This window comes from Piliocolobus tephrosceles, chromosome 6, assembly GCF_002776525.5.
Source record: "Piliocolobus tephrosceles isolate RC106 chromosome 6, ASM277652v3, whole genome shotgun sequence".
In the NCBI taxonomy this organism is placed as follows: domain Eukaryota; kingdom Metazoa; phylum Chordata; class Mammalia; order Primates; family Cercopithecidae; genus Piliocolobus; species Piliocolobus tephrosceles.
The window spans coordinates 17,033,455-17,054,048 of record NC_045439.1 but is presented as its reverse complement, the minus strand read 5'-3'; the positions used below and the strand labels follow the sequence as shown (position 1 = coordinate 17,054,048).

Sequence of the window (20,594 nt, the reverse complement as noted above, 5' to 3'; positions counted from 1 at the left end):
CAGGGGCGCGGGGGTCGCGGCGCGGCATGGGACCTGCGGCGTCCGCCGGGCGCGCCGCGCGTCCTCCCGCCGGCCCCGCCGCTCTCCCCGCCCCGTCCCGCCTCCCGCTCGCCTCCGCCGCGGCGCGTCGGGCCGGGGCGCGCCGAGCGGCGAGAAATTGTTTCCACTGCAAACAAAAAAAGGCGACACATGACCAGGCAGGAGGAGGGGAAGCGCGGGGAGGGAGGAGGGCGGAGGGAGGGACAGAGCGGAGGGCGGAGGGAGCCGGAGAGAGGGAAAACGTGGGCCTGGCCGCCAGCGGCCTGGGGCGCGGAGCACGGACCCGCCGGGGCGCACCCTGCCCGCGCCCCCCGCACCCACCAGGACGCAGCCAGGGCCGAGGCTGGGGCTGGGCCGCGCGGCCTCGCCTCCTGGGCCCCGCGGGGCGGGGGTGACCGGCGTGGGTCCCGCGACCCGGGGCGGCAGCGACCGTGGGCGGTGGGGCAGGTGGGGCAGGCGGCGCGTGCCCTGTCCCCTCCCCGGGCTCCGGCCACACGAGCGGGCCGGCGCTGCGCTGCTGGCAACGTGTCGCGGGAACGCTTCTACCCCATCTGCATGCCTTACATGGCTCGAAAGTAAAAATAAAAAGAATTACGATGCGGGCGAGGCTTGTGGGGGTGAGAAGAGGAGATTCCGCTTCTCCCCAGTGCTGCGTCCTGATAGGACCCCCAGGGCCTTCCGAGCCCTCTCCCAGCGACCACCTCGTGTCCCGGAGGTAGGCACCGCAGTGTCCCACCCAGGTGGCCGCGTGTCTCCCGAGGGAGGGCCGGTGGCCATTACAAGGCAAGAGGCACGTCCTAAAGGCCACGCCGGTCGGGCCTCTCCAGTGGGTTGTGCGGAATGCCCCGGCTGGCCTAGAGCGAAAACTGGTCTCATTTCCATCTCAGTTTGAGCTCTCAGGAACCAGACTGACCATTCCCAAGCCACCCAGCGAAATGGTGCAGCCACCACTCTAAGTCTCTAGGCACCTCCAAATAATAGCACCCACTGCCAAAGCCACACCAACCAGCCGCCTTAGGAGAGGATGAGAGGAGAGAGTCCAACAGGACACCCTGGTGGTGACAAAAATAAAAATGTGATTGCACATCACTCCCAGGTAGTGAAATCAGTTGGTTCCTCTGCAGAAGAGAAGCCCAGGGCACCCTTCCTGCCACCCCGTCCTGAGGCAGTGGACAGGACATTGTGAGCTGTCTGAAAACTACAGAAAAGCCAGCGAGTAGACCTGGAGAAAGCTTTCTAGCGTGCAGTACTTTTAAACCTAGCCAAAAGGAGGGACTAAGGGAAACACCAGCTAGGCTTCTGAAAATTTTTTCTATCTCAAAAAATAGACCCCCCATCTGAGAATCATTACCCCTAACAAAAGTTCAAGATGGCAGGTTACAAGTCTTTAGCAAAGATGTGCCTTTCAGACTCACAGGAGACCTTACCTCTTCCAAGTAGTGTGGCATCTCCCCATCAGGAGACAGTTCGGAGGTGGAAGCCCAGGGGTAGCCTGAGGTCATCCAGCCCCACCACTTTGATTACTGAGCACCTGATGCCACCTACCCAAAGTCACTAAGCAAAAGGCACAAGGTGGCAGAGACAGGTCAGATGATCGCTGAAGTCTCATGCCAGAGATTCTCAAGGTTAGAAGTGGTAACAAAGCCAGGTTGAGACAATGTGTACCCTGCTCTCCTGTAGCTCTGGCTAATGCAGGTCCCGCCCCTCCATCAGCATGTCAGTTGAGGGTTGCTTATTCTCCTCCAGAGGAACCAAGGCCAGAGACCTTTGTCCAAGCCCTTGCTGGCCTAGAGAGGACGAAATCGCCCCTTACATCTTCCTCTTCCATCCCCAGCCCCCAAACCAACCCCCGAAGTCCCCCAACCACACTCACACAATAGCCAGAAAATTAAGTAGACGTGGCATCTTATTTTCACCTGCTCCAGTCCCCTCCTGCTTTCTCAGAGTTCAAAAAGAGGGGATGTGAGCCAAAGGTGATTGCACATGGAATATGTCATTCCATGTGTGTTTTTGCTTCTTGCATTCTCAAATACATTTCTTAATTTCTCTCTCCCATTACAGTTGCAGCAAGAGATGTGAGAAGGTGTCACCCTGAAGAGGAAGTGGTGAACCAGCCCTGCCTGATGTGGACAGCAGGGGACACATGTCTGCCTGTCTATCTGAAATGAGGGAAAAAATGCCAAAAGCCAAAGGAGGGTTTAATGTGGCCTTTTTCACCTTCTAATTCCATAGAACCTCAGCTCTGGGACTTGCTTCCTGACCTAGGGTGCAGGGGCCAAATTTGTTTAGGAACAACCCCATTCACAATTCCCCTCATGAACTTTCAGAAAGGACCCTTGTGTCTTAGATCCTGAGAAGTCACATAAACAAGCTGAATTGTCTAAACCATTGTCTTGTCTACACTGTTTTACAAACACATTTAACAGCCGAATGGTATATGCCCCCCTAGAAATCACTTTGAGAAACACTTATTTCCTGATTGAGGACTTGATGGGACCATTCTGCAGCCCCATCTGGGCATGCGCTGGAGAGCACATAAGTATCTGGGAGCTGGAAGACCTCAATTCCAGGCTTATCTACCCCCCATCAGTGTCGGACCTCAGTTCCTCCTCCAAGGAAAAGAACGCCCCTCCCTTGATGTTTTGTGCATTCTTTTGCTAGATGTTTCTCTGGTCGAGAACATTAATCCCCCTACACACACTCTATTGGTTATTAGAGCAGCATGGCTATTTATGGAATAGTTAAGTATAAAACCTGATACGCCCTGCCCAACTTGAGGCAGTACAACTGAGTAGGTGAGCAGATACAGTCAGGAAGACCTGAGTGACTGCCCAAAATGGGAAGAGTCCGAGGCAGGCCTGGAAAGACAGTCTCCTGGGGAGGGATCCTGCAAAGAGACTCGAGTACAAGAGGAAATACAGGGAGGCTGGGCAGGCACATGCCGCTGGGCTGCATGGAACCATATGCCTTTCCTGCTTCCCTCTATAGGTCTGCTCCACTCTCTGTCCTGCAGGTTGGCTTCCTCTGCTCAATGATGGCCACACAGGACTGCCAGCAGCAAGCCCTGAGGCCTTCTGACTTTTAGCACCCACCACCTTTGGACTGCCTCAAGTCTTCCATGACATAGTTTAACTTCTCAGAGAAATAGTGCGAATGGCCTAGGCTAAGTCACATGACTCCCCTCCAGGCGTGGCCCCCCCACCCCTCCCCACTGCTAACAGCGGAGACAAGGGACATGGTGAAACATCTGGGGAAGGGAGGGGAGATGACTTTGGAAGTGGGATATCTCATAAGGGTGGGTTGGTATTTAACCTGTGGAAATGGGGAAGGGGTGTTTTTGACCCGAGCTGCTTACCTGGGGATGCCCATCTGAACCATCCAGAAGCCACACCTAACCAACTAGAGTCTTCTAGGATGGTGCCTTGGTATGTGCCTTTTGAGAAAGCACAAGGGGATGATTCTGCTTACAAACTGATGTTCCAGGAGAAATTGATGGCACAGAATTACCAAATTTGACTTGATTGTAGAAGAGGAGTTCATTTACTGAACAAATATTTGCTGAGTGCCTACCAAGTGCATGGCATTGTGTTAGGTGCCAGAGATAGACAGTCTTTGTCCCTACAGAGCACACAGATTAGTGGGTAAGAGTGCAAGCCTCATATCACCAAACTCCTTGAAGAGCAGGGTGAGCAATTTATATGTGTTAAGGTCAGAGGGCAAAGGTGGCTCACTGAATATTTTTGAGCCCAGAAGTTGTACTATCAGAGATATGAATTTAAAAAAAAAAAAAAGAAAGAAAAGATGGATGGGGATGGTGGACCCAAGATGAATTTCAGGAGAGGAAGGGAGAAACTGGAAGATCAAGAACCAGCTGAACAACTCAGAAATCATTGCAGTAATTCATACAGAACAGAATGAAGACTTTTTTTAAAAAAATATGTGTTTTTAAAAATTGAGGAAAAAGGCTAAAATAGTGGTTCCCTCTGAATGTTAGAGTTATGGGGTACTTTTTTGTGTGCTTCTTTCATACTTGTCCATATTTTTCCAATGGTCTACAATAAACACCCATTACATACATACATACAAATATATACATTAATTTATTTGACAGGGTCTGGCTCTGTCATCCAGGCTGGAGCACAGTGGTGCAATTATAACTCACAGCAGCCTCGAACTCCTATGCTCAAACAATCCTCCTTCCTCAGCCTCTAAGTAGCCAGAACTACAGACGCATGCCACCATGCCAGGCTAATTCTGTGTAGAGATGGGGTCTCGCTATTTGGCCCAGGTTGGTCTCAAACTCCTGGCCTCAAGCAATCTTCCTGCTTCGGCCTCCCAAAGTGCTAGGATTACAGGCATGAGCCATCGCACCTGGCCCATTACATTTATAATGTTATAAGGGGGTTGGGGGAGGCGTCCATTGGAGCAGTGGTTCTCAAACTTGAGTATGCATGGGAATTACCTGAAGGGCTTGTTAAAACACACACTGTAGGCCGGGCGTGGTGGCTCAAGCCTGTAATCCCAGCACTTTGGGAGGCCGAGACGGGCGGATCACGAGGTCAGGAGATCGAGACCACCCTGGCTAATATGGTGAAACCCCGTCTCTAATAGAAAATACAAAAAAAAAAAAACTAGCCGGGCGACGAGGCGGGCGCCTGTAGTCCCAGCTACTCGGGAGGCTGAGACAGGAGAATGGCGTGAACCCGGGAGGCGGAGCTTGCAGTGAGCTGAGATCCGGCCACTGCACTCCAGCCTGGGAGGCAGAGCAAGACTCCGTCTCAAAAAAAAAAAAAACCACACACACACACTGCAGGCCCCACCCCCAGAGTTTCTGGTTGGGGAGGTGTGGGCTAGGCCCAAGGATGTGAATCTCTCACAAGCCCCCAGGTGAAGCTGCTGGTCTCTGGACCCACTTTGAGACCCAGTGAATAAGAGAAGAGTCAGCGAGACTGGAAAAAATGAATGCATGAGAGTCTTCAAAGAAAGAACCAAGAGGATTCTTGTCAAATGATCGAATATGAGAAGAGAAGGGGAGATTATGTTCAAAGATAACTCCTTAATCATGGCTTGACTAACAGTCTCTTTGAGATAAGGTCTGAGAATGCTGTTTGTAAAAGTGAAAAACTCCTCACTTCCCACTGTGGAAAGGAGAGAGCGCCCCTCGGCTGGAAGACCCCTAACATCTTGGTGTGTGTAAAGTCCTGGTCGAGCATCATTTGAACTTTCTGGTCACCATCTCTTGGGACTTTCCTTTTGTGCCTTCTTACTGTTTACTTGACAGATTCTGAAGGGTGGAGCCTGGGAAAGGGCTTATTAGAGTTTCTCCAGCAAGGAATGGAGCCAGGAGGCTTACTTTAAGAGGGAAGGGGGGTGTGTGGTGAGGGAAAGTACAGCCGAACTGGTAGGGTGAAGTTCGTCTGCTCAGGTGCCCTCGCCAAACCTGAGCTTGTCAAGCCGCCTGCTGGAGGCAAAATGGAAATATAGAACCTGTCAACTCCTCTTTGAGCATAAACACAAGTGTGAGCCGATGATCTAGAATCCAGATTTACTCAATTCATTCTGTCAACAAGTATTGATTAAGCACGTAGCTTATGCCCAGTAAAGAGTGGAGGGGACTGGGAAGAGGCCAGGAGAAACAGAAGACATGGCACATGGCACACCCGCCCTCAGGGAGGAGTAGGTCTATGCGCATTTTTTTTTTTTTTTTTTTTTTTGAGGCGGAGTCTCGCTCTGTCGCCCAGGCTGGAGTGCAGTGGCAGGATCTCAGCTCACTGCAAGCTCCGCCTCCCGGGTTTACGCCATTCTCCTGCCTCAGCCTCCCGAGTAGCTGGGACTACAGGCGCCCACCACCTCGCCCGGCTAGTTTTTTGTATTTTTTAGTAGAGACGGGGTTTCACCGTGTTAGCCAGGATGGTCTCGATCTCCTGACCTCGTGATCCGCCCGTCTCGACCTCCCAAAGTGCTGGGATTACAGGCTTGAGCCACCGCGCCCGGCCTCTATGAGCATTTATAAAGCAACCATGAATAAGCAAACACACACACAAAGTCTAATCCCAAGACCAGCAGTGGCGACACGCAGTGGTTAGACACACACTAGGTTTGTACTCTGACCTTACCACTTACTAGCAGGCTAACCTCAGTCAAGGTTCTCAACTTCTTTCTATCTACCTAGTTTTCACTTCACAGGGCTGTTGTGAAGATTAAATAAATTAATCTTTGTAAGGAACATAAAACAGGGCTCTGGCACTTAGTGAATGCTATTTTTGTTAAGCCAACAAATGAAAAGGAAAATCTTGACATATTCGACTGCACACCAATTTAGAATTGTGTGTAAAATCAGGGGTCATAAATAAAATTTAAAAACAAATGAGGAAATATTGGCCATGCAGATGACACAGGGTTAATATTTTTAATTTATAAATCTTACAACTCAATGAGGAAAAAAAAATTATCACTCTGATAAGAGAAGGGGCAAATTCACAAAAAGAGAAACAAAAATGAGATTATCCCCATGAAAAGACTCTCAAACTGTAAAAATCAAAGAAATGCAAATTAAAGCAATTGTGATGTCTCATTTCATCTATCAGAATGGCAGAGACTTAAAAGAACTAACCATGCCAATGTTGGTTGAAGGCACTGGTGGGAAGTGGTGTAACTTTTCAAGAGGATAGTCGCAAAATGAATTAAAATTTAAGTGAGCATGGACAGCCACTGATCCTAAATTTCCAACTTGTAGGAATTCATCCTAGGGAGATCCTATAATAAGAGAGTTAACTTCCCCGCCAGACTGACTACTGGGAAGAGGCAATAAACCCCAGGAAAGCAGGACTCCAGCCTATTAGATTCAGCAGTGCACACCTGGCATTTATGCCTGGCAGAAGACACTCAATAAATATGTATTGAATAAATTAACTGAAGGATGCAACAATGTATTTAGGAGGATTTTGCCGGGACGTTGTTTAAAATCACAAAAACTTGAAAATTGCCAAAATAAGAGGCTAGAGGCATATTATTACATTCTTTGGGGCATAGTGGGGCCGTGTTCCCTTTGTTCCCTTTCACTTGCATTTTCCAGTAGTTTTAAGTGAGGCTTTCCCTTTTCTGAATCATTTTCACATTCTCAGAGACTGTACGGGTGAAACAATTTGCAAACATTTCATAAAGTAAGAGTTTAGGGGAAAATGAATACGTTGGCAAAGCGTTTCACAAAATTAAAGCATTTTGTGATCTTTTCAATCAGGAGGGACAAAACGATCCCCTTCTGAAAAGCCTGGTGCTCTGAGCAAACAGGAGAACTGCTAAGTACAACAAACATTATATCCTGTGTTCTGAGGTCTATTGTCTGGCCGTGGGAAGGCTTTTGGTTTATAGGTTTTGAATATCAAACTTTCTCTACAAACTCTTATGTAAGCTCCAAGATTCAAGAGTTCAAGGTAGGTGCGGTGGCTCACACCTATAATCTTAACACTTTGGGAGGTTGAGGCTGGGGACTGCTTGAGCCCAGAAGTTCGAGACCAGCCTGACAACAAAGGGAGACCTGTGACTCTGCAAAAACAAAAAAAGAAAAAAGAAAAAAGAAAAATTAGCCAGGCATGCTGGTATGCGCTTATAGTCCCAGCTACTCAGGAGGCTAAGGTAGGAGGTTCACTTGAGCCCTGGAGGTTGAGGCTGCAGTGAGTCATGATCATTCCACTAAATATGGTTACAAGTTATTTTTATTTTTCAGATTTGATAGAAAATCTGTGCCCAGCTGAGTTACCCCACATGACTAGAGCTACTAATGCTTCTCCTGCCCCGGGGATATGCATGACGCTTATCTGATACAAGAGGAGACCAACTTTCTGAGTTCTTGAACCCATTTTATCTACAGCTGACTTTTCTTTGTTGTCTTTTCTTCTCTCTTCTCTTCTTTTCTGACAGAGTGTCGCTCTGTAGCCCAGGATGGAGTGCGATGGCACGATCTTGGCTCACTGCTACCTCTGCCTCCCAGGTCCCGGTTCAAGCAATTCTCCTGTCTCTGCCTCCAGAGTAGCTGGGATTACAGGCACATGCCACCATACCCAGCTAATTTTTTGTATTTTCTGTAGAGACAGGGTTTCACCATGTTGACCAGGCTGGTCTCGAACTCCTGACCTCGTGATCTACCCATCTTGGCCTCCCAAAGTGCTGGGATTACAGGCATGAGCCACCATGCCCGGCCTGTTTTGTTTTGTTTTTGAGACACAGTCCTGCTCTCTTGCCCAGGCTGGAGTGCAGTGGCTCGATCTTGGCTCACCACAACCTCTACCTCCTGGGTTCAAGTGATTCTCCTGCCTCAGCCACCTGAGTAGCTGGGATTACAGGCTTGTGCCACCATGCCCGGCTAATTTTTTTTTTTTTTTAATAGAGACGGGGTTCACCATGTTGGCCAGGCTGGTCTCGAACTCCTGACCTCAGGTGTTCTACCCACCTCGGCCTCCCAAAGTGCTGGGATTATAGGCGTGAGCCACCACGCCCAGTCTACAGCTGATTATTTTTATTCACAGTAGTTGTGTTCTGTAAAGTGCCACAAACACTGAATTAACAAATCCTGAATAATTGCTCCTAGGGGAAATATGGGGTTAGGTTCCTGCGAGCCTCCACTCACAACACTTTCATCAACCAATCAAAACATAATTTTACTGATATCACATCATAATTTTATTGGTATTTATTTTATCTGTGTTTCCATTTAAGAAGCTTTTTGAATATATATTGTTGCTTCATTCACAATTAACTATGCCAAAAGGACGCTTATCTAATACACATTTTATCCATAAGGCACATCACAGCCTTCCTGCACTTAGAAACACTAGATAGCACTACAGCAGTGCTCAGGCTCCGTTTTAAACAGCAAAATCAACAAAAATGCAAAAAATGTGGTACTAAACAGACCACAAAAAGGACACTTGGAAAGCCGAAACAAGCGGGCAGAACATCACTTTGTTCAACCTCAGCTGGGACCGTGCACATCGAATGACTCATTTGTACATGTCCATGAGTGACCACAAAAGCATCAGGAGTACTGGTTTTTTTTTTTTTTTTTTAAGACAGGGTCTTGCTCTTGTCACCCAGGCTGGAGTGCAGTGCCATCACCTCGGCTCATTGCTATATCTGCCTCCCAGGTCCAAGCGATTTTTCCTGCCTTAGCCTCCTGAGTAGCTGGGATTACAGGCGCCCACCATCACGCCCAGCTAACTTTTTGTATTTTTAGTAGAGCTTTCACCATGTTGGCCAGGCTGGTCTAGAACTCCTGACCTCAGGTGATTCACCTGCCTCGGCCTCCCAAAGTGCTGAGAAGGCATGAGCCACCATGCCCGGCCAGGAGTACTGATTTTGAGATTACAGATAAATTTTAGCAAGAAAATGAAATAGCAAATACAAAAACTACCAATGATGAGGACTGACTGCATTTAACAAACACCGAAATAGCACTTAACTGGGTGCCAGACAGTGTTCTAAAGCTCTGAAAATATTCACTCATTTCAGCCTCACATTAATCATGTGAAGTAGGTACTATTATTATCCCCATTTTATCAATGGGGAGTCTGAGGCACAGAGAGGTTTGGCCACTTGCTCATCATCACACACCTGGTAAATGATGGAGCTGGGATTTGAACCCACACAGTGAGTTTGGGAAAGCTTCAGATTAATCCAGAACATTTGGCTTCTTAGAGAACCTCTCAGGGGCCCAGGACATGAAGGATGGGACCAGTGGGGCTCAAGGGAGAAAAAACTGTGGCCAAGAAATAGAAGAGGAGGGCCGGGTGCAGTGGCTCATGCCTATAATCCCAGCACTTTGAGAAACTGAGGTGGGTGGATCACATGAGGTCAGGAGTTCAAGACCAGCCTGGCCAACATGGTGAAACCTCGTTACTAAAAATACAAAAATTAGCCAGGCGCGGTGGTGGGCGCCTGTACTCCCAGTTACTTGGGAGGCTGAGGCAGGAGAAATGCTTGAACCAGGGAGGTGGAGGTTGCAGTGAGCTAAGCTCGTGCCACTGCACTCCAGCCTTGTCAACAGAGTGAGACTCTGTCTCAAAAAAAAAAGGAGGAAGGAAAAGGGGACTTTTCTTTACCTTTTTTTTTTTTTTTTTTTGAGACGGAGTCTTGCTCTGTTGCCCAGGCTAGAGTGCAATGGTGCAATCTTGGCTCACTGCTGCAACCTCTCCCTCCTGGGTTCAAGCAATTCTCCTGCCTCGGCATCCCAAGTAGGTGGGATTACAGGCGTGCGCCACTGTGCCCGGCTAATTTTTTTTTTTTTTTTTTTTTTTATTCTTAGTAGAGATGAGGTTTCACCATCTTGGCCAGGCTGGTCTCCAGCTCCTAGACCTTGTGATCCACCCGCCTCTGCTGCCCAAAGTGCTGGGATTACAGGAGTGAGCCACTGCGCCCGGCCGGGACTTTTTTAACTGAATGAAAAGGCACCACTTGCAAAAACTCAAAGTTCAGCTTCTATGTCATAATCAACAAAGTATGGTGTATCTTTGTAATAAAAAATAAATCAACTAGATACTGAACGTCACCAACAGACTGTAAGTGCCTTGAGGGGCAAGGGACTCTGTTTTCTCTTCTGCTCATAGCACTAGGCACAAATATTGATCACTTAACAGGAAAAAAAAAAAGTTTCCTTTTTATCCCTCTCTCAAGCTGGCATCTATTACCTCTACAGATCAGTCAAAGAAAAGTAGCCTCATCAACATTTTCCTCCTCCAAAGTTTTTAAGAGATTTTATTGTTTTCCTCTTTAGTGAGTACACCAAGTACCATAGTCTCATGGGTTTCGTTGGCTAAGTCTGCCAAAGTCTTATCCACGCCAAGAAATAACTTCTCTCGTCTTACTTTTTCAGAGGGGTGTGAAAGAAAACAATTGATTCTTCTCTCTAGGATAGTCTTTTTTTTTTTTGAGACGGAGTCTTGCTGTGTCTCCTGGGCTGGAGTGCAGTGGCCGGATCTCAGCTCACTGCAAGCTCCGCCTCCCGGGTTCACGCCATTCTCCTGCCTCAGCCTCCCGAGTAGCTGGGACTACAGGCGCCCACCACCTCGCCCGGCTAGTTTTTTGTATTTTTAGTAGAGACGGGGTTTCACCGTGTTAGCCAGGATGGTCTCGATCTCCTGACCTCATGATCTGCCCGTCTCGGCCTCCCAAAGTGCTGGGATTACAGGCTTGAGCCACCGCGCCCGGCCTAGGATAGTCTTTTTAAAACAAAGTAAGAGCTCCAAATTTGATGAACTCTCTGAGAAACAGAATATAGATTAAATTATTACTAACATATTTCCCTGAAGCACAAAGTTCTTTTTTGGAGATTAGCAATTTATTCCACTTATTACAACAGCCAAACCTGAAGTCTCTTTTCATTGGTTAGTCAAGTTCACCAACACTTTCTGTTTTGAAATCCTCACTCCTTCCCAAAATAGTGTTATCTTGTGCCTTTAATATTGAGGTTGAGGTGCAGGCAAAAGGTGTCCAGAAATTGTGAGACCTGACTGCATGTGAGTACTCAGTCTTAAAGGGGTTGGGGCTGGAAAGGAAGCAGGCAGGTGAATTGCTAGCTCTTTCTGTGGATACGTTCAACAGCACCTCACTTCTCTGCACTCAAAAGACATGATTCTGACTGGTTTCAAAGATTTGGCCCCCAAACAACCAGGCGTCCTTTTTAAGTTGGCATTTCTTCCAGAGAGGAATCCTGAACATGTTTCTCTATGCCTCACACAGGGCCAGGCCAGCTGTCTAACAATATGGGTCCCGGAAGGGGGTGCTGCCCACATTGGTGACAGCAGCCATGAGTGCCTGTTGCTCGCAGCAGACGTCAGAGAGACCTCAGCGCAGGGGTCCGAGCGCCTGGTCAAGGCACCCTGCGAAGGCCTCCACGTCCCACGAGTGCCTGCAGCGGCTACCTGAGGACCAACGTGGGCATGCCACAGTGTCCCGGACTTCCGGATGGAGGCCAGTCCCGGGGAGTGAATGGCAGAGCTCTCTGGAGGCTGCCCAGCCCAGGTTCAATGGGAGGGACGAACTTCATGACATCCGTTCCAAAGAAATCCCACCTGCTCCTGGCATGCCTAGGCTTGTCTTCCCCACATACCAGCCTCCCAGGCATGTCTCCAAGGGCTCAGTGAGGAGGCAGCTGCAACAGTTCACTTTCTCTTAATGATTTGGAGTGGGGAGGCACCGAGATGGGGAAGAAGTAATGACCATTCCCGGTGATCCTGGACCTCCGTGTTGGCTGCGATCTTGAAAAGTCATGCTGTCTACCCCTTTGTAGAAACAATGCGGTTTTCTTTGTCCCTGGAAATCTGGCCTCGTGGATTTATTTGTTGTGGCAAGTTTCTTTACCCTCATCACACTGATGTTCAGAATCGAAACAATTCAAACCTACCCTGAAACATCCTTCTCCCTCCAAATTCCAGTGACATCCTCGGCCTAAAACGCTTGGCACCGCGTGGGAGACTGGCTCCGCTGCCTCACAAGTCCCCTGCTTGCTTTTTGCTTTTGAGTAGCTTGAATATCAAACCAAATACAAAGGAAACTATACCCAGGAGTTGCTGGAAAAAGCTCATTTTATCCACCTCATTCCCTCATTCTCTTTGGCAGACACAACTGATTTTTTTTTTAAGCCTGAAAAACTTCTCATTTAAACTTGGGGTGCAAAAGGCATGTGAAGTGGGAGAGTTCCCGCCCGGACCAGCGCAGGGTTAGCCAGGGAAGGATTCAATGAAACACAAAAGCCAACACAGACCTGAAGGGGAACAGGCGGCCCCAGCAACAACTGCCAAACTGTCATTTTGCTCGGCGGCTGAACAGAAGGCTCGAGTAATGACAACCACAAAACTCATTTAAAGTCTGAAAAGGTGACTAATGAGCTCATTCATACTGGCTATAAATTATTCACTATAACACTGATCCCACTCAAGACAAACAGTAAAGTAAACTTTAAACACAGACATCGCTGGCCTTCCAAAGTGGAACAAGTTGTGTCTGTAAAAGTTTTCACAATGAGAGAGATACTTGTCTCTCCCTTGTCTATTGTCACATTCGTTCTTCTGTTTACTTTTTTTTACTGCCTTTAATCAAGTTTAAGCAGACACAGCTGTTACACATTTATTTCTCTGTTGAGTTTTTTTTTTCCATTAGTTATTACGAGCAATCATGATGCTCTAAAAATAGCAGCAAATTATATTCTCTAGAAATTGAAGGCTGACCTTAAAATGAAGCCCAGGTCTTCAGAAAGAATATTCATATGCACATGTTGGATAAATGACAACAATGCACAAAGGCAAAATAAAAGTACAAAGCGTTTTCCACTCTTTGAGAGGTTTTCGATTTGATTCCAAATTTCCTTTGGTTCTGATGGAAACAGGTTGCTTCAAACCCTTACCATACAGAACCTGCATCCAGTGGTCATGATTCCAGTTTGAAGTATTTTCCTTCAAACTTACAATCTTAAGCCAATCAAAGAAGAAATGTTTCATTTAGGCTTTTTCAGCACAGATAAACACAGCAGCAGGTTGCTGAAAACCCACCACATTGCTGCAGACTACTTTCAGTTTCCTGTTTAATATTAAATAAAGAATTTTAGCTCTTCTGTTTTTATAAACTGTGCTATTTGCTACTACTGTCACTACTAAAAGCATTATGACTGGGTGGATAAGTAGTCCTATGATTTTCAAGCCTTCTTTTTCTTTAATCTTAGTATCTATTTTGAAGACGTCGTGAGAGTTAAGACTTCCAAATCTGTTTAATTGATTTTTTATTTTAAAAAGGCCCCAAATAAGTACTTCCATTAGCTCTTAGATTGCTGAATATTATATATTTTTAAACCGCTTTGAATACTTTGAAAAGGGTCACAGAAAACACTCATATTAAAATACCACCAGATGGAGATTCTGCCTAACCAAAAGTTAAAGAAGAAAAGTTTAAAGTTGAATTGTATCCTGCACACACCTTGAGATTGTAAGGGTGAAATTAATGGTCTTGGGCAGGGGATCTTGGTAAAGGCATGATAAATCATGCATGGTAGGCAAATTAAGACCCAGGCTCTGACTTGAACCTGTGACTGCGCCAAACTCCATCTCCATTTAAGGAAAATCTTTCATATGGTTTTCACAGTTTCTTGCACATGAGCTAAAGGCCTGTCCAGCCATTTCTGTTGTCTGAAATGCAAAGCAATCTTTTTTTTTTTAAGCAGAGAAAGAGGAGTCCTGAAATATTTATAGGAAAGTGCTTTGCCACCTACCGACAGCAACGTGGTTGGTCTCCACGTGTTTAACACGTTTTTTATTTCTTTGAGACAGAGTCTCGCTCTGTCTCCCAGGCTGGATAGAGTGCAGTGGCATGATTTCGGTTCACTGCAACCTCTTCAGCTTCACTTGAATTGGGTTCAAGTGATTCTCCTGCCTCAGGCTCCCAAGCAGCTGGGATGACAGGCGCCCACCACCACACCCAGCTAATTTTTGTATTTTTGGTAGAGATAGGGTTTTACCATGTTGGCCAGGCTGGTCTTGAACTCCTGACCTCAGGTGATCTGCCCACCTTGGCCTTCCAAAGTGCTGTGATTACAGGCATGGGCCACTGCGCCTGGCCAGCACATTTTTTTATCCATGTTTCTGTAGCTAAAGTCATTCTTTTGGTCCTCTGTGCAAGAGTTCTTGTAGCTGTTTTTGATTTTTGTTTTGTTTTGATAGGTTTTATTTTTTTAGAGCAGTTTAAGATTCACAGCAAACTTGAGTAGGAGATACAGAGATTTCTCATTACTCCCTGCCCCAACACAAGCATAGTGCTGTTGTTGTTGTTGTTTTGAGATGGAATTTCACTCTTGTTGCCCAGGCTGGAGTGCAATGGCACAATCTCGGCTCACTGCAACCTCCACCTCCTGGGTTCAAGCAATTCTCCTACCTCAGCCTCCCGAGTAGCTTGGATTACAGGCACCTACCACCACATCCGGCTAATTTTTTGTATTTTTAGTAGAGACAGGGTTTCACCATGTTGGTCAGGCTGGTCTCAAACTCTTGATTCAGGTGATCTGCCCGCCTCGGCCTCCCAAAGTGCTGGGATTTCAAGCATGAGCCATTACGCCTGGTTGTGTTGTTGTTTTTTATAATCAAACAATATGTGATGTAAAAACCCAATTCCAACCAAAGAAATAGGAAAATCATAAAGAGCATCACATTCCCGTCTCTGCTGCTCCACAACTTGCCACTAACTGGATCCCTGTCACCTCTCTGTGGCAGAGTGTAAAGGAAATACTGGTTTGAAACCAAGCCAAATGACCCATCTTTTCCTAGCAATGTGGAGAGGCCGAGTCCACCTCTCCATTTATGGGTGGGAAACCTGGAATGTCCAGTGACCGCCCTAACACCACCCTGCTCCTAATCTTCCTAAGAAGGACAAAAGGTGATGTCAATTTTGCCTTGAGGACATTCAAGGAGCTTAAACAACAGGAGTCAAAACAATGAACACCAATGACTACAATCCAAAGGATTATAAAACATGCACAACAACAAAAGCTTCCTGCAGGCCAGGCACCATGCCAAGAGCTTTACCTGCATTATTTATTCTATCCTTCCACCAGCCTTACAGGATAGGTGCTGTCATCCTCATTTACAGATGAGGACACCAAGGCTTCAAGAAGCCAACTCATTTGCCAGAGTGAGATGCAGACTTAAGACCCACATGTCTCTCTGGCCTTCACAGCCCACCGCCTTGGCCACTACTCTCAGCTATCTATTGCTATTCTCCAAGATCTCATTTCCAGGATCACAGAATGTAACTTTCTGCTGGTCATCTACCTCTTAGGCTCCTTCTTCACAGTTTCGGTTTTTTTGGGAGGGAGTTTTTGTTTTGTTTTGTTTTGTGGCATTTGTTTGGTTTGAGTTTTGCATAGCATTTTTCATTTTCTTTTTCTTTATTTAGAGACGGGGCAGAGGGGTCTCACTACATTGCCCAGGTTGGTCTCGACCTCCTGGGCTCAAGCGATCCTCCTGCCTTGACCTCCCAAAGTCCTGGGATTACAGGCATGAGCCAATGAGCACCTGGCCTGCACAGTATTTTTCAAGGGCTACTAATCATAGTCACCCTTTTACCCTCACCATTACCTACAGATGCTCACATAGAAACAGATACATTTGGCTGGGCACAGTGGCTCACACCTGTAATCCTTTGGGAGGCCGAGGCGGGGTGGGTCACCTAAGGTCAGGAGTTTGAGACCAGCCTGGCCAACATGGCGAAACCCCATCTCTACTAAAAATACAAAAATTGCCGGGCACGGTGACTCATGCCTGTAATCCCAGCACTTTGGGAGGCCAAGGCAGGCAGATCACAAGATCAGGAGTTCAAGACCACCCTAGCCAATATGGTGAAACCTGTCTCTACTAAAAATACAAAAATTAGTTGGGCATGGTGGCGTGTGCTTGTAGTCCCAGCTACTCAGGAGGCTGAGGCAGAAGAATTGCTTGAACCCAGGAGGCCAAGGCTGCAGTGAGCCGAGATTGTGCCACTGCACTCCAGCCTGGGCAACTGAGCGAGACTTCGTCTCAAATAAATAAATAAATAAATAATACAAAAACTAGGCTGGGTGCGGTGGCTCACACCTATAATCCCAGCACTTTAGGAGGCCGAGGCAGACAGATCACAAGGTCAGGAGTTTGCGACCAGCCTGGCCAACATGGTGAAACTCCGACTCCACTAAAAACACAAAAAATTAGCCAGGCATGGTGGCAGGTGCCTGTAATCTCAGCTATTCAGGAGGCTGAGGCAGGAGAATCACTTGAACCCAGGAGGCCAAGATGGGCCCACTGCACTCCAGCCTGGGTAACAGAGCGAGACTCTGTCCCAATAAATAAATAAATAAATAAATAAATAAATAAATAAATAAATAAATAAAAATTTTAAAAATGAGCTGGGGATGGTGGCAGGCACCTACAATTCCAGCTACTCAGGAGGTGAGGCAGGAGAATTGCTTGAACTCAAGAGGTGAGGTGGCAGTGAGCCAAGATGGGGCCACTGCACTCCAGCCTGGGCAACAGAGCAAGACTCTGTCCCAAAATATAAATAAATAAATAAATAAATAAATAGCTGGGGATGGTGGCAGACGCCTATAATTCCAGCTACTCAGGAAGCTGAGGCAGGAGAATCGCTTCAACCTGGGGGGGAGGTTGCAGTGAGCCGAGATCACGCCACTTCACTCCAGCCTGGGTGAAAGAGCGAAACTATTTCAAATAAAAAAAAAAAAAAAAGAAAAGAAACAGACATATTCATTAAATGGATAAACATGTCTACAAAATAATGAAATATCCAGGGCAATGGTCGCACACCAGTACTGTGCTTTTATCAGAATTTTTTTTTTTTGAGATGGAGTTTCACTCTTGTTGCCCAGGCTGGAGTACAATGGCCCCATCTCAGCTCACTGCAACTTCCGCCTCCTGGGTTCAAGTGATTCTCCTGCCTCAGCCTCCAGAGTAGCTGGGATTACAGGCACCTGCCACCACACCCGGCTAATTTTTTGTATTTTTAGTAAAGACAGGGTTTCACTGTGTTGGCGGGGTGGTCTTGAACTCGTGACCTCAGGTGATCCACCTGCCTCAGCCTCTCAAACTGCTTGGATTACAGGCGTGAGCCACCGTACCCGGCCTTATCAGAATCTTAAAACACAAAGGTTTTTTAAGAAGCTCATGATCACTCCAGGGCACAGGCCTGGAACTCCGAGTCCATCTCCATCTCCCATCTGAACCCTTGGGAAGAACAAGCAGCTGTAGAGGTACCTATTTGGCAACTCAGAATAATCTCCTTTTTCTCCAATCCTCACCCTATCGCCTGCCCCCAACCCACCAAATAAACCTTTTTTGAATGTCCTACTACCACAAGGACAAAAATCTGATCGATTCACTTGAAGGTAATGCTTCCGAAGCACAGACATTTGACAGGAAACCATTTTCAAACTATTTATCTTGTTCTTTGCGCTCCGGTAGTTATTGTCTGCCAATTGAGAAACACCATTGACCACCACACCAGAACTATTTTCCAAAAGCTGTATTACAGAGAATTATTATAGTTAAAGGTACAGATCAACCTTAGTCAATTATGTATATACATTCAACAATTAGCTAAGCACAATTTGAATACACCGTACTACTAATCAGATTAATTTTCCCCCATACATCCTAGACAAGAGGGTAAAACTCTCTTACAGACACGGTGGCTCATGACTACAATCCCAATACTTTGGGAGGCCGCGGCGGGGAGGATTGCTTGAACCCAGGAGTTGGAAGCCAGCCTGGGCAACATTGCAAGACCTCACCTCTACAAAAAAAATTTTTGTAATTAGCTGGGCATGGTGGTGCACACCTGCTACTCATGAGGCTGAAGCAGCAGGATCACTAGGGCTTGGGAGGTCAAGGCTGCACCGAGCTATGATTGTGCCGCTGCACTCCAGTCTGGGTGACATAGCAAGACCCTGTCTCTTTAAAAAAAAAAAAATAGCAGCCCAATACTCCCACAGACCCCCAGAGCCTTCACTCAAGCTGTATACACAAGAGACAAAGAAGAAGCATACTCCCTTAACTCACTGCCATCTTCCACACCCATGTCATCTCCATGTCCATGGCGCTCCCAAATAGACTGTGGAACCACAGCCAAAGCACTCACTCCCTCACAAAACACCCCTAGATGCTTCCTTGAAAGCTCCCCTGGTGCCACTACTAGAATCTCATCTCAGGACCAGCCAACGGCTCCGTGAAAAGGGGATGAAGTAGAAAGCTGAGGTCTGTGGTTTCATTCTTGAGAAACCCTCAGCTATCCACAGGGATCTGATTCCACCGCCATTTAGAGTGACTCTGGCTTCTGCCAACACCGGCTCCCTTTGAATCCAAATTAAACCTCTCATAGATTTCCTGTGACACCAGCCTTACAGCAAAGCCTCCCAAAGGTTACAGTCATGCAAACAAGCCCTGCCCAGACCTTCCTGGATCTCCTCTGAATGAACAACCAAGTTGCCCTGGCTGTTCAGAAGATAACACTGACTAAAGCCACAGCAGGTTTTACCTACTCTATTTCGTGGGGCTCCTCCCTCACATCCTTCATCACTCATTTTTCTTTATTATTATTATTATTATTATTATTATTATTATTATTATATTTTTAAGAGATAGGGTCTTGCTATGTTGCCCAGGCTGGTCTCGAACTCCTGGGTTCACATGATCCTCCTGCCTCGGCCTCCCAAAGTGCTGAGATTACAAGAGTGTGCCACTGCGCTCGGCCTGTAGATCAAAATCTACAAATCACGGGTAGGAAGAAAGTTACTAATGCTGACTGCCCTGACTTATCATTTAATCTAAACTGAGCTATTTATGTACTAATTACATTATTGGTTTTATAGCCCTGGTCAGAAAGGTTTGTTTATTCGTTTAAAAAAAAAAGTTAATTTATAAAGAAAACAAAATCTACAGAGTTAGCCTTAGGAAGACTTTCAGTCACGGTGTCATGCCAGCCCCTAATTTAATGAAGCAACCATGACCTAGAAAAGTGAAGTGACATAGGGCCACATGTTAGGATGCACATTTGTGGTTTCCTCTCCAGTATCTATTTTTCTTCTCTCCCTTTTCCAGAGTCCCCCAAGTTTCCACCCTTGTGGTCTGGGTGGGACTGACCCCATCGTCTGTGCTGGAGGCATGGGGTTCGTCGAATGGGCAGCCGCAGCTTAAGACTCAGTGCACAAACTAACAAACTCCCCCTGTTGTTTAGACAGCCTGAGTTGGCTTTTCTGTCACTTACAATCAAAACATCCAACAGATACTCATGGAGAGTTAGTGGTGGATCTAGTTTCTGGACTTCCTGTTCACAAAGTGAAGCCTTTAACATTAAAAAAAAAACAAAGAAAGCCATATTTTGACAAGTTTAGAGGCTAGATTTGATAGGAATAAAAAGACTTGGAGGCCGGGCGCGGTGGCTCAAGCCTGTAATCCCAGCACTTTGGGAGGCCGAGACGGGCGGATCACGAGGTCAGGAGATCAAGACCATCCTGGCTAATACTGTGAAACCCCGTCTCTACTAAAAAATACAAAAACAAAAACTAGCTGGGGGAGGTGGCAGCGCCTGTAGTCCCAGCTACTTGGGAGGCTGAGGCAGGAGAATGGCGTAAACCCGGGAGGCGGAGCTTGCAGTGAGCTGAGATCTGGCCACAGCACTCCAGCCCGGGCGACAGAGCGAGACTCCGTCTCAAAAAAAAAAAAAAGATTTGGGAGAAAAGTATCAAATTATACATTATCACTGAACACTTTAAAAGTATGGCTTAGGCCGGGCACAGTGGCTCACGCCTGTAATCCCAGCACTTTGGGAGGCTGAGGCAGGTGGATCACCTGAGGTCAGGAGTTCAAGACCAGCCTGGCCAACATGGTGAAACCCTGTCTCTATTAAAAATACAAAAATTAGCCAGGCGTGGTGGCAGGCACCTGTAATCCCATCTACTCGGTAGACTGAGACAAGAGAATCGCCTGAACATGGGAGGCAGAGGTTGCAGTGAGCCGAGATCACGCCACTGCACT

General features: G+C 46.9%; 1 protein-coding gene across 7 annotated transcripts in view; it reads right to left on the bottom strand.

Annotated features, from left to right (window-relative positions):
• FOXN3 (forkhead box N3) overlaps nucleotides 1-20,594 on the bottom strand; it is a 473,349-nt gene that overhangs the window by 259,938 nt on the left and 192,817 nt on the right. The gene's annotated exons all lie outside the window — the stretch shown is intronic.